At 34.6% G+C, this 11,008-nt stretch overlaps 1 protein-coding gene across 1 annotated transcript in view; it reads right to left on the bottom strand.

Moving 5' to 3' along the window:
• The window catches only part of dsx (doublesex), a 400,330-nt gene extending 396,565 nt beyond the window's left edge, over nucleotides 1–3,765 (bottom strand). The window contains exon 1 of the mRNA XM_067787557.1: nucleotides 3,645–3,765. The gene's annotated coding sequence lies outside the window, so the exon portion shown is untranslated. The remainder of the gene's footprint in view (nucleotides 1–3,644) is intronic.
• Nucleotides 3,766–11,008: the final 7,243 nt, after the last annotated feature.

An 11,008-nucleotide genomic window follows, 5' to 3' on the forward strand; every position in this document is an offset into this window, starting at 1 on the left:
TTCTAGCTACCGAACAAATTAAGTATTATTTTTTACATTTAAATGTTTCTAGTAGGTATAATTCTTTTTTTTACAAAGATATATTTTGTTTTTAACCTTTATTTATGAAGGCGTGCCTGAATTTTAATTTATAAGATGAAATCTATACGTGTATAATTGAATTCATTATTTTTACCTATATTTGATTTTCTATTTGCTAGTTTTAAAAGATTATGTTATTTATTTACCTTTAAGAGATATAAAAGCTATAAAAGCTGATGTGTAAATATCTACTAAACTCCTTAAGTTGCCCGAATTTCTGATAAACATATTTAAAAAATTAATTAATAAATTTTTTATATAAAGAAGTAACATAAAAGTTTATTTATTTATGGCACAAATGTTTGCAAATTCCATCAAAATTTAAACGTCCGGATACTAAAAAAAAATGTCTGGAAACTAAAATTCAGTGTCCGGATACTAATGAAAATCGACTTTTTTGAATTTATTCCTTTTTTTCTTAAAATAATATTTGAAATTTTTGTGGAAGTGATATTATTAAAAGCTTTTTACACTATTACATGAAATAAACCCAGTGGCGGTAGCGTTTATAGCAAGAAAATTAGCAGAGGTCAAAGTTAGGAAACACGTTAAGTGTCCGGATACTAGTGCGTTTACCTAATATCAAGGGTGTTTAAGCCAATAACTAAATTGAAACGACTTTCTCGAGAGCTTAATTGCATCAACAAAGACCACGATAATTTCCAACTGTATAAATTGACAGCGCACAGTGGTCGGTTCCATAGGCCAAAAATAAAAAAATCAAAGTGAAAATTTTGTCACAAAATGTGTCGTTAGTATCTCTTAATAGAACAGCCTTTTAAAAGGTATATTTGTTTTATTCGAACTGTACTCTTTAAGAATAGCTTCAAAAGTGAGGTTATGGTATTAGTTCGTTTTCGCAGTGTGACCAAGTTAAAAATAAAGTGCAAGTTTAAGCTACATATTTAAAAATACATAAAATATCATTGTATTGAAATAAGTAAAAATTAATATTGAAGTCAAAGGTATTTAATTCATTTTGAAATAATTTTAATGTCTTTCGCTTGTTGTGTGTTTTTTTGTAGTTCCACCAGTGCCTTTATTAGTTTTTAGTTGCACAAATATTTCAATTTCAGCTAAAGTTTTAGCTGGGTTCGTCACCGATCCTCACGTTGGAACTTATATCTAATTATTAGTCAAAGTTTTAAGATTTTAAATTCTCAATATCGGCTGCCACTATATACCATATATTTGTTAATCCGTGACCAAAGTTTCACGTTGATATCTCTACTGGAAGTAGTTTTGGCCACCAACACCATATAAGACAGACCAGTGTGCAGCGATGGTGGTTAAGCTAAGTTACCGCTGTCGAATGTTGTTAAAAGTTTAGCCATTCGCGCTACAGGGCTCTTCAAAACTGAAACTGATTGCAAATATTATTTTTATACATGAGAGTACGAAAGAATTGAAATAAAATGCAATGCTAACATTTTTAAGCTAAAAATTACGCGCTTGAACTTTTGTTTGCAAAATTTGTTACTTTGAAATGCGTAAACAATAGTCTTCTCTGATGTTGCTATTACGCTTATTCAGCGACGACTAACACATAAAATAAACAAAATAGCTAAACAATCAGTTTGAATCGATTCTTCACAATTTTGCTATGAAATGACGACCCCTGTTTGGATCATGGCACTGCAAAAATTGTGCCGTTGAATCAACTTCTCATAAATTGTTGACTTTGAATTGCTCGTTTTAACAGCCAAATCAACAACAGAATAGTTCAGCAAGTATAAGCTACAGCTCTTTAAAATAAGTACAAATAAAAAACTTATTTCCAAAGATTTTGATGGTGCTTGTTCCAGGCCTTGATCCCAGGATTTTCGATGTGGTAGGCGTATCGCACTACCATCACACCACGGTGACCATCTAGCTTTGATGTGTTTCTAGGTTATTATTAATGTCACCCGAAAACTACCAATGAAAACTACTAAAGATATAGCACTGGCTGTTGATATTGCAGAAAAATCTTTTTTAACAAAAAATCAGTTAGATTGACTGAGAATCTGTTGTTTCTGCAGCATATTGTTTACTTGAGATCAAGAGTTTTTCTTCTTTTTGAAATGACTACAAAAATACATGTTTGTTGTCTTGACAAAAAGCTCTGTTGAATTAGCCATAATGCGATTAATTTTTCTGAATAACTGTTAGTTCGAAAACAACAAACCAGATTTATTGATTTTACTACCTTCATCTCTTTTGGTGTGCTTCCTTGAATTGCGTCGCTTTAAAAAAACGGTATTGAAAAATAAGCAAGAAAATTTAAAACTCAAATGTCTTCTGCCATCATTTTATTACTTTTATATTAAGTCCCTTTCATGTTTTTTCCCTCATTTCCATACGAATTTTTGACCCACGGAAAAGTCTTTTTCGGTGACTTCCCGTTGAGCTAGACACTTGTTACTTATAATATAATTCATATCTGCGTGACATTATAATACAAGTGAAAAAAATCCGCTAGGTGGCGCACCGATCCAGATTTACAGAAAATTAATTTTACAATGGAAATTTTGCGATCGACTTTTAACTAACTTCCCGGTGATCAAGAAACTTGAAACTTAGCACATAGTTTGCGAGTCGATGGCACTACAATTCGTGGAAAACAAAATGCCGCCAGGTGGCAGACGAATCGAGATAAACGAAAATCCCTGAAAATCCATGAAAAAATGCACGGAATCTTGCGATCGATTTTTAAGTAACTTCCCGGTGAGCTAGAGACTTGCAACTTGAGCCGTGAGTCAGAACACGGTGACAATGCAACATTTGATCCAAAAAAAGAAAAAAAGAAAACTAGTTTTAAATCCCAAAATTATTTTGAAAGAGCTATTGTTAAAGTTTTTCAGTCAAAATTCAACAAGACTATGTCTGTATTAAAGGAAAAATTGCCTTCTATTTTTGGGTCCATTTATATAAAGGTAGTCTTTAAAATTTTTTTATCATCTGATTATTTTAATTTTCGTATATCAATTAGTTGGAAAAATTCAGGGCCTGTTACGATCAGTGACTGAAAACCATTTTCACTCAAGCGATTACTATGCAACTGTCAAACTATTTCTAAAATTAATAATAAGTTGTGAATCTAACGAGTACTCTTTGCCGCTATTTCGGATATGCCATTAGTCCACTCCACAATTTCGCTGCATGCCAAGAACATTTCTTTGTCCATAGCTGTATGTTGTTTGGTTTCAACCGCGACTGTTACGTGTGCTATCGCTGTTAGTTGGTATTTCTATTGTTTTTGCTGTTATTGACAAAATGCACTAACATGTTATTAACACACTGTTGCTCATGTTATTGTTGTTCTGCTAACTTAACTTTTGCAATGGGCCGTTTGTTAGGAGGGGGTGCATGCCGGCGCATTACCGCACAATTTTGTTGCGCAGCCACCACCGTATGTCCAACATACAAATGCATATAATATTGCTCCAATGCATTGCAATGCACACATTCGAACACACACTTTTGACACATTCGTAAAAGGCGGCGCTCAGAGCATGCACCTACACTGCAATACAATGGCCCCTTCCCAACACTTCAGGGAACGCTCATTCCTATACGATTACTCAACCAATGTTTGCGTTCACATCTATGACTGTCGATGTGTATTAAGCTTAGCTCAATGTTTGTCCATTTATTGTCACTATTATGTTACGTTTGTATATAGAATTTTGGCTGAGCGTGAATATTGAAGCCTTTACCGAACGAAACTATTTGGGAACTGTTAATTTGCTCAGCTGGGAGCACCGTTCGCGCGTATGCTGTTATGACTGTAGGGCAAATAGAAAGCTATGAAGCCTCAAATATCTAAATGCATGTCGCTGTTGCACACGAACCTTAATGTTCAAACTGCCGACAAGCTCGAAGGTTTTATTTGCAAAAAAAATTCTTTTTTATTTGCAGTATATGTATGTACGTTTGCACTTATTTTGGCTTTGCTTGATATTTTGTTTCTCTCACTCTCCCAGCTGCTATTTCTTGCCTCTTATCAGACCGTTCAGCATGTTTTGTTGTTCTTTTTTCTTCAATTTGCAAAATGTGAACTTAATAGCTGAGCGCAACAGTTCAACCGTTCTCTAAACTGTTCTTACATAAGTGTGTACCTACATACATGTGTGCACATGCACTTTGGTAATATTTAATTTGAGTTGTTCTTTCGCTGTATGCGAAATGTGATAAGTAATTAAACGATCAGCAAGTTTAACCCATTCACAGCCAGGTTTTGAACATATGGAAGCGTAAGCATCCATTATTGTCAAGACTAGTTTTGTGATAAAAATTAATAGATACAAACGGGAGTAAAGAGAAACATTTGCCATATTTACTCATTTATCAGTCAACAAATGCACTCTTTCATCTACCACTTTTTATGAAAAAAATTCAGTCGTTGTAAGCCCATGGGAGGGGTTTGAACCCCCAAACCCCCTCCTCCCCCCTTGCGCACGACCCTGTTTGGACTCCACTTTAGAAAAAATATGTGTCGCGATCTACCCTCCAAGGAGATTGAGGCCTGGCTTCTTTTTCAATTTGCGTCGTGTCAATTATAAAATAAGCAAGACGTGACCTACATGCTTTATGCCGACTACAAATGACAGTTGCAAGGCAGATGCTTCTACAATGAGAAACTTCTCTTGGCAGAAATACAATCGAAGTGATTGCAAATTACTGCCAAGAGGCGATCCCGCTTAGAAAGTTTTGTTTCTATGGTTTTAATTTTGCTTTGCCCGGGACTTGAACACACGACTTTCGGTGCGGTAGGCGGAGCACGGTTGACGCCACCCTGTACTAATTTTTATGGCATTCGTTATGGCTGGATTCTTGCAGAGGAAGTTGGTGGCCGTTTCTTTGGACTTCACTGATTATACATTTTTCCCTTCCCCACCTTCATAGGAAGCTCCCTATTCTACTTACGTCGTAGTCAGGCCCCATTCTGCTTAGTGTGACGACTCGTTCATGTCAAGAAGCTTGCTAAGGATACCATTAGCGCAATTCCATAGAACACTGCGTATGCGAAAAGACAATGGGGCATATTCATAGTCCTGGGTTAGAGTATGCTTCACTTAGTGCGGCACTAAAAAGATAAGAGTACATTTCATTTCTAAGTATATCATAGTCAGTTTTGTGGCATGCTGTAACGAGAGCCTACTTTAGGCAAAATTCTATTACATAAAAAAAATCTTTTACGCAATGTTGTCAAATCACTCGTCTTGACGTTTTCTTCTTGTTATTCATTTCTTGCGCCTGATTGCTAAAAATTCAAAAGGTAAGCAATTTGTTAATAAAAAGTGTATTTTAACCTCGTTAATTAATTAAAATTTGTATTTATTACTACAGAACAACTGCCACATAGAAAATTTACGAAATTTAATAAATTGCACCGCTATTTTTCTGTTCGCTGCTTTATATGTATATATACGCATATCTGCTTGGAAGAATGATTCCATTTAAGTATTTTGTAGTAATTAGTTCTATTATTTATTTTATACACAAATCCAGATACAAATACAATAAGAAGTGGTTAGCATCAAATGATAGAACGGTGTTAACATGTAGTATATTTGAAATATTTAGATTGAATTACGTTTGTTATTCATATTAGAGAGATGGTTACAAGGACTTGATTCTGAATTTCACTTCGTCATGAGCTTGTTTTTCAAATGCAGGTACTTGATTTCGAAGCTCGCCATCCGATGAAGAAATGAAATTCAGAAACATGCCCTAGTAACCATCGCCGTGTGCACTTTTTGTCTAAAATTAAAAAGAATACAAATTGTATTAAATAATGAGCTTTGCTCGCAAACCGAATTATGTTTTTTTTAGTATTTAAAGAAACCTTGTACCCTAAAACAAATGGATCAAATCGTTCTTTATATATTTTTGGCTTTCTCATTAATCGCGAATCGTCAATAATTTCAAATTTCAATAATAATTTCTCTTTCGATTTCCTCAACGTAAGATATTTTCACTCTTCTTGAAACAAAAATACAGCTTAAATTACTGAATACACACGTAAATTGAAATTTCATTTCATTTGACAGATTTTAGTAATAGCTTTAGTGACAGCTTTTCGCCTCTCTAACTTTAGTGATGGCTCTAACCGATGAATGCGGCTTTTTTGCGACTATGATAAAGATAAAGTATGCTTTTTATTGAAATATGCTCTAACTTTTTTAGCGCATACTTTAACTTGGCTATGAATATGCCCCAATCACTTTGTATTATTGTTAGCTCACTGAGCTTATGTAGCTCTGTTAAAACGATGTCAAACAATACACTTAGCGCGTCTTTCGGACCTGACCCAAATTTCCCCGTTACACCTGACTCTCCGTTGTATTTTGCTAAGCGTTTCTGTCCAGCCTACTAAACTTCCTTAAGCTAGCATGGTTCTTATGACAGCTGTGTAAAGTCACATCAGAAGTTTTGATTTAAGGCACCGCTTTCTGCTAATTATTCTCTGGTACAGGTAGCATACTTTGTAAGTCTTCTCTACTATTCGTTCAACTAAGCTAGCTAGGGATATTTCAACTGCATAAACGTCAACAGAGTGAAAATTAAGGAATTTTGTTTATGTTATGAAACGTATCAGTTCTATCTTGGTCGTGTGTGATAAAAGAGACAAGAGGAATTTTTTCCTCAATTGGGACAATTCAATCTTAAGACTCTTCAAATCCTTAGGACACTTCGTATAACATTTTGTTAGTTGTTAACATCGGCTCTCAAATATTCTTAATACTTCTGAGGCATTATTTATTTATAACGGGACTCTTGAGGCTTAGAATATCAATCATCGGCGTGAGCCAGCAGTTTTCCATTTTTTGTAATACTTAGATGGTTCTTTAATGGTTTACTTCTCCTAACTGTATAGTCTTTTGCCGCATCAATTTTTAGTATTGTCGGCGATTATGGTTTGTCCATAATCCTCTACCTCGAATATTTATTTTGTGTTTTATTGTTTCGATGCATTCTAAAGCCGGTAATATTTCCAAAGTATTTAGTATAGCTAAAATTATTCGAGGTTTAATTTGGCTCAATAATGAAACAGTAGCCGATCACATGAAAATGGCCCTAAAATAATTTATTAGTGAAATGTTTTTTCCATTGGTAAGTTTTTTAGAATCTGAGAGATTTAACACTTTTGGCACATTTAAAAATTAGACATGGTGCCCCATACCGAATATCCCGATTTATGTAAAATTTTCATCGCGCAAATCTATGTACCATAATTGCCACAATGGTTGCTGAAGGGGTTAAATATACATAGGCATACCGTGCAACAATGTATTAACAGTGTGAAGCATTTAGCGTCGTATATATGTATACACATACCCAGCAAAAAATGTGAACCTCATATAAGGCTTAATGCATATGACTAAAACGTTTATGGCATCAGGCTTTAATACTAGTACCTGGGCGACCGAGCTTTGCTCGGCAATCTTCGATTATGCCGCATAACAAACTTTGTTCTACATGCCATCATTAATCAATCTCTACTTTTTTTATATATACATATATTATATTGTGACGAATATTAGTGACACTAAGTGATACTCACATCACTAATCTGATACTAAGTAAATAAAGCCACAACAACAATAAAGCAAGCGGCGACACTTGTATGTACGTAAGCAAATTAGTCATTATGTTTACACATATGTCCAGCGGAGAGAAACGCACAAACACATGCATATATCTCAGATACCCCCAAAAGTAGGCAATCATCGGTGGAAGTATCACTCACATAAACACGCGCATATGGCTATGCGAGAAGCCATAATCGTGCATCTGTGTTATAGCTGATAAGTTTAAAGCTGGTAGTAAATTGGAAATTAGAAATAGAAACGCTTAGGAATATGCCAACGAGGAAACCAAAGAGTATAAAAGCAGCACCAGCTGAGGCATGAAGAATCAGTTTGATTTAAGCACGCTATCTGTAGAGAAGTAGAAGTGTTATTTTGAAAGTAGTCTAATAAAGACCATTTTGTATTATCCAATATTGGAGTTATTTATTCAACAGTTTAGTGATTCGAACGTTAGCAGAAGGTTGCAAATAAGCGGAATTACCCTAAATTCGTTACAATATATTTTTACTTACCAATATTTATTTCCTTAAAAATAGGTTTCAAAAACATATCAAACACTAACCGCAAAATGAACTGGATTGAAAAATTTGAAATGGGTAATTCCAGCCTATAGTATAAGGGATTGCTATGACAATTAATGAAATCGAGAACTAAAAATTTGAAATGGGTAATTCCAGCCTATAGTATAAGGGATTGCTATGACAATTAATGAAATCGAGAACTAAGTTATTTAGGTCGAGTATCTTCATGCGCCGAATTATTAGTTTCAAACATTTTTTCAGTTATACACTATGGAAGTCTCACAATTTTATTACATTCCAAAAACTTGTAAATTTCACGAATGACAACTATCAGTTAGTTTATTTAAAAGTCACCTTACTTTCCTAAGCGCCATCTGTTCGTAAGTTGTTAAACGGTTAGATGTCGTTTTCAAATTGAACATATGCCTCTAGTGTTCAACGGTAGCAAATTACCATGGTGAGATATATTTTTGCTATGGTGAGAAATCTTTCTAATAGTAATCTGTGAGGAATTGCAATTATTCATTTCATATTTGCCAAAAATATGCATTTTAATATATTTTCCTAGAATTTGCCACGGTGCCTTGATATTTCATTTCAATTTTACTAGAGTGTGTGAAAATAAGAAAATTAAGTCGAATCATGTGTAAGATTTTTGTACGAAGATTTTTAACTTTAATGCTCGCCTTTAAAGCTTTAATAGAATATGGGTAAGTAGAGTTCTATTTCGTCTAACTACGCCAACCCTAAATGGCAACCCTATTCAAAAATGTCCCTATTGTAATGCGGAGTGAAATACCTTTCGTTTGATACCCATATCGCCATATCTCATGCAATTTTTTTTTAACTTCGAATAGGTGTCAACCCTAAATGGCAACCCTACCCAAAAATGTTCCTATTGTAATGCGGAGTGAAATACCTTTCGTTTGATACCCATATCGGCATATCTCATGCAATTTTTTTTAATTTCGAATAGGTGGCAACCCTAAATGGCACCCCAACTCAAAAATGTCCCTATTGTAATGCGGAGTGAAATACCTTTCGTTTGATACCCATATCGGCATATCTCATGCAATTTTTTTTTTAATTTCGAATAGGTGGCAACCCTAAATGACAACCCTACTCAGAAATGTCCCTATTGTAATGCGGAGTGAAATACCTTTTTTGTGATACCCACATCGGCATATCTCATGCAATTTTTTTAAATTTCGAATAGGTGGCAACCTTGTGAAACATTCTGAGTGGCAACACCTAGGTAGAAAGTCCTAGAAGGTGATATATTATCTCTGTGCCAAATTTCATTTAAATCGGTTGAGCCTTCCCGAGATCGTTCGGCTATACAAACATACGAATATACAAGAATTGCTCGTTTAAAGTTATAATATAAGATAAGGAATATTAGCTGTATGGCGCATTGGTTATAATACAACTTATTTTTCTGTACTTATGTCGTCAGGCCTAAGGTTTATCAGAAAGGTAGCGTTATGCATAATGCTTATAGCTTGCATATGGATTTAGTATAAACCATTAGGTGAAATGTAACAACCTTATTATACGGCTTCGGACATATGAAATAACGCCTACAAAAGGCCTTATGTAGGACGTTTTATATAAGGCTGGGTTATAAACCTAACCATCAGGCTTACAAGGCGTTGTAATAACACATCGAGTACAACAACCTGATTATAGATTATTAGGTGTATGAACCAAGTAGAATTAGGAATAGTAAGTCACATTTTTTATATGTAAATCAGGTTTGCATAGGACTTATAATGGGGCACCATCTGACTATGGCGGCTATCGTGGTGTGGTGGTAGTGTACTCCAAAAATACTTTTTGAAAGTTTTTTTAAACAGGGTGACTCCTCGGAAAGAAAAAAGGATAAGAAGGCAGTATACCAAAAACTTGAAATAGAGCTGCTCAGGCAACGAGTTCTTTGAAAACACAAAAAGTACATTTATTGATTGAAACTAGTTTTATTAGCGTTGTATTTTTATTTTATTTTTTTCAAATAAAAAGAAAATCCAGTTTTCTTAAGAATATTACGAAAATTTATCGACTATAGTTAAATTTTATTTATCATGTATCCCGTTTAGGTTTGGGCAACATTTTATTTATATATTTTCCTTTCTTAAGGTTTATCTATCAGGAGTGCTACCAGTATTCCTTATTGCTTACAACTGTTTATGCCAGTTTTTGCTGGGTACACATAAGATATATACGCCGCCGCCGATTTTGGTGGTTTTTGGCACGCCGCCGCTGGATGTCAAAAATGTCGGCGCGGCGGCGGTGGCGTCCGGCGCGTTACTATATATTTCCTACTCGTTTAAGACTGTTTAGGCCATTTATTGTTCATGTAGAAAATTGGTCGGATATGGTCGATAGTGGCATCAATGGATGCGCATCACTGCCAGTTATAAGAAACTAATTGCGAAATTTAACTCTTTCTAACTGTTCAAAAGTTATTTAAGAAAACAGGCGCTTTCGATGTCAGCTTAACACGGACTTTGCATCACCCAATTCACCATGTTATTAAAACAAAACACTAAAAGAAAAGTTATATAATAAATTTATATGCTCAATTTGCATATTTTTCAAAAGATTGTCCTCAAGGTGTTAAAAAAGGAAAATACCCACAAAAGGCGCCGATTTTTAAAAAAAATTTATTTCCAATTGGCTGAAAGAATAAGAGAAATCAGTGATGCAAAATCCGTTAGTAGGTTCTAGGGGCATGAACTCTCCTTTGAAATGATTCTTACCTCATACTTAAGTTGAAGATATATGTACGTATGAGAGAGGTTTGAAAAATCACTTGGGCTTACATTCAAA

This window comes from Eurosta solidaginis, chromosome 1 (assembly GCF_040869045.1).
Source record: "Eurosta solidaginis isolate ZX-2024a chromosome 1, ASM4086904v1, whole genome shotgun sequence".
Lineage (NCBI taxonomy): Eukaryota > Metazoa > Arthropoda > Insecta > Diptera > Tephritidae > Eurosta > Eurosta solidaginis.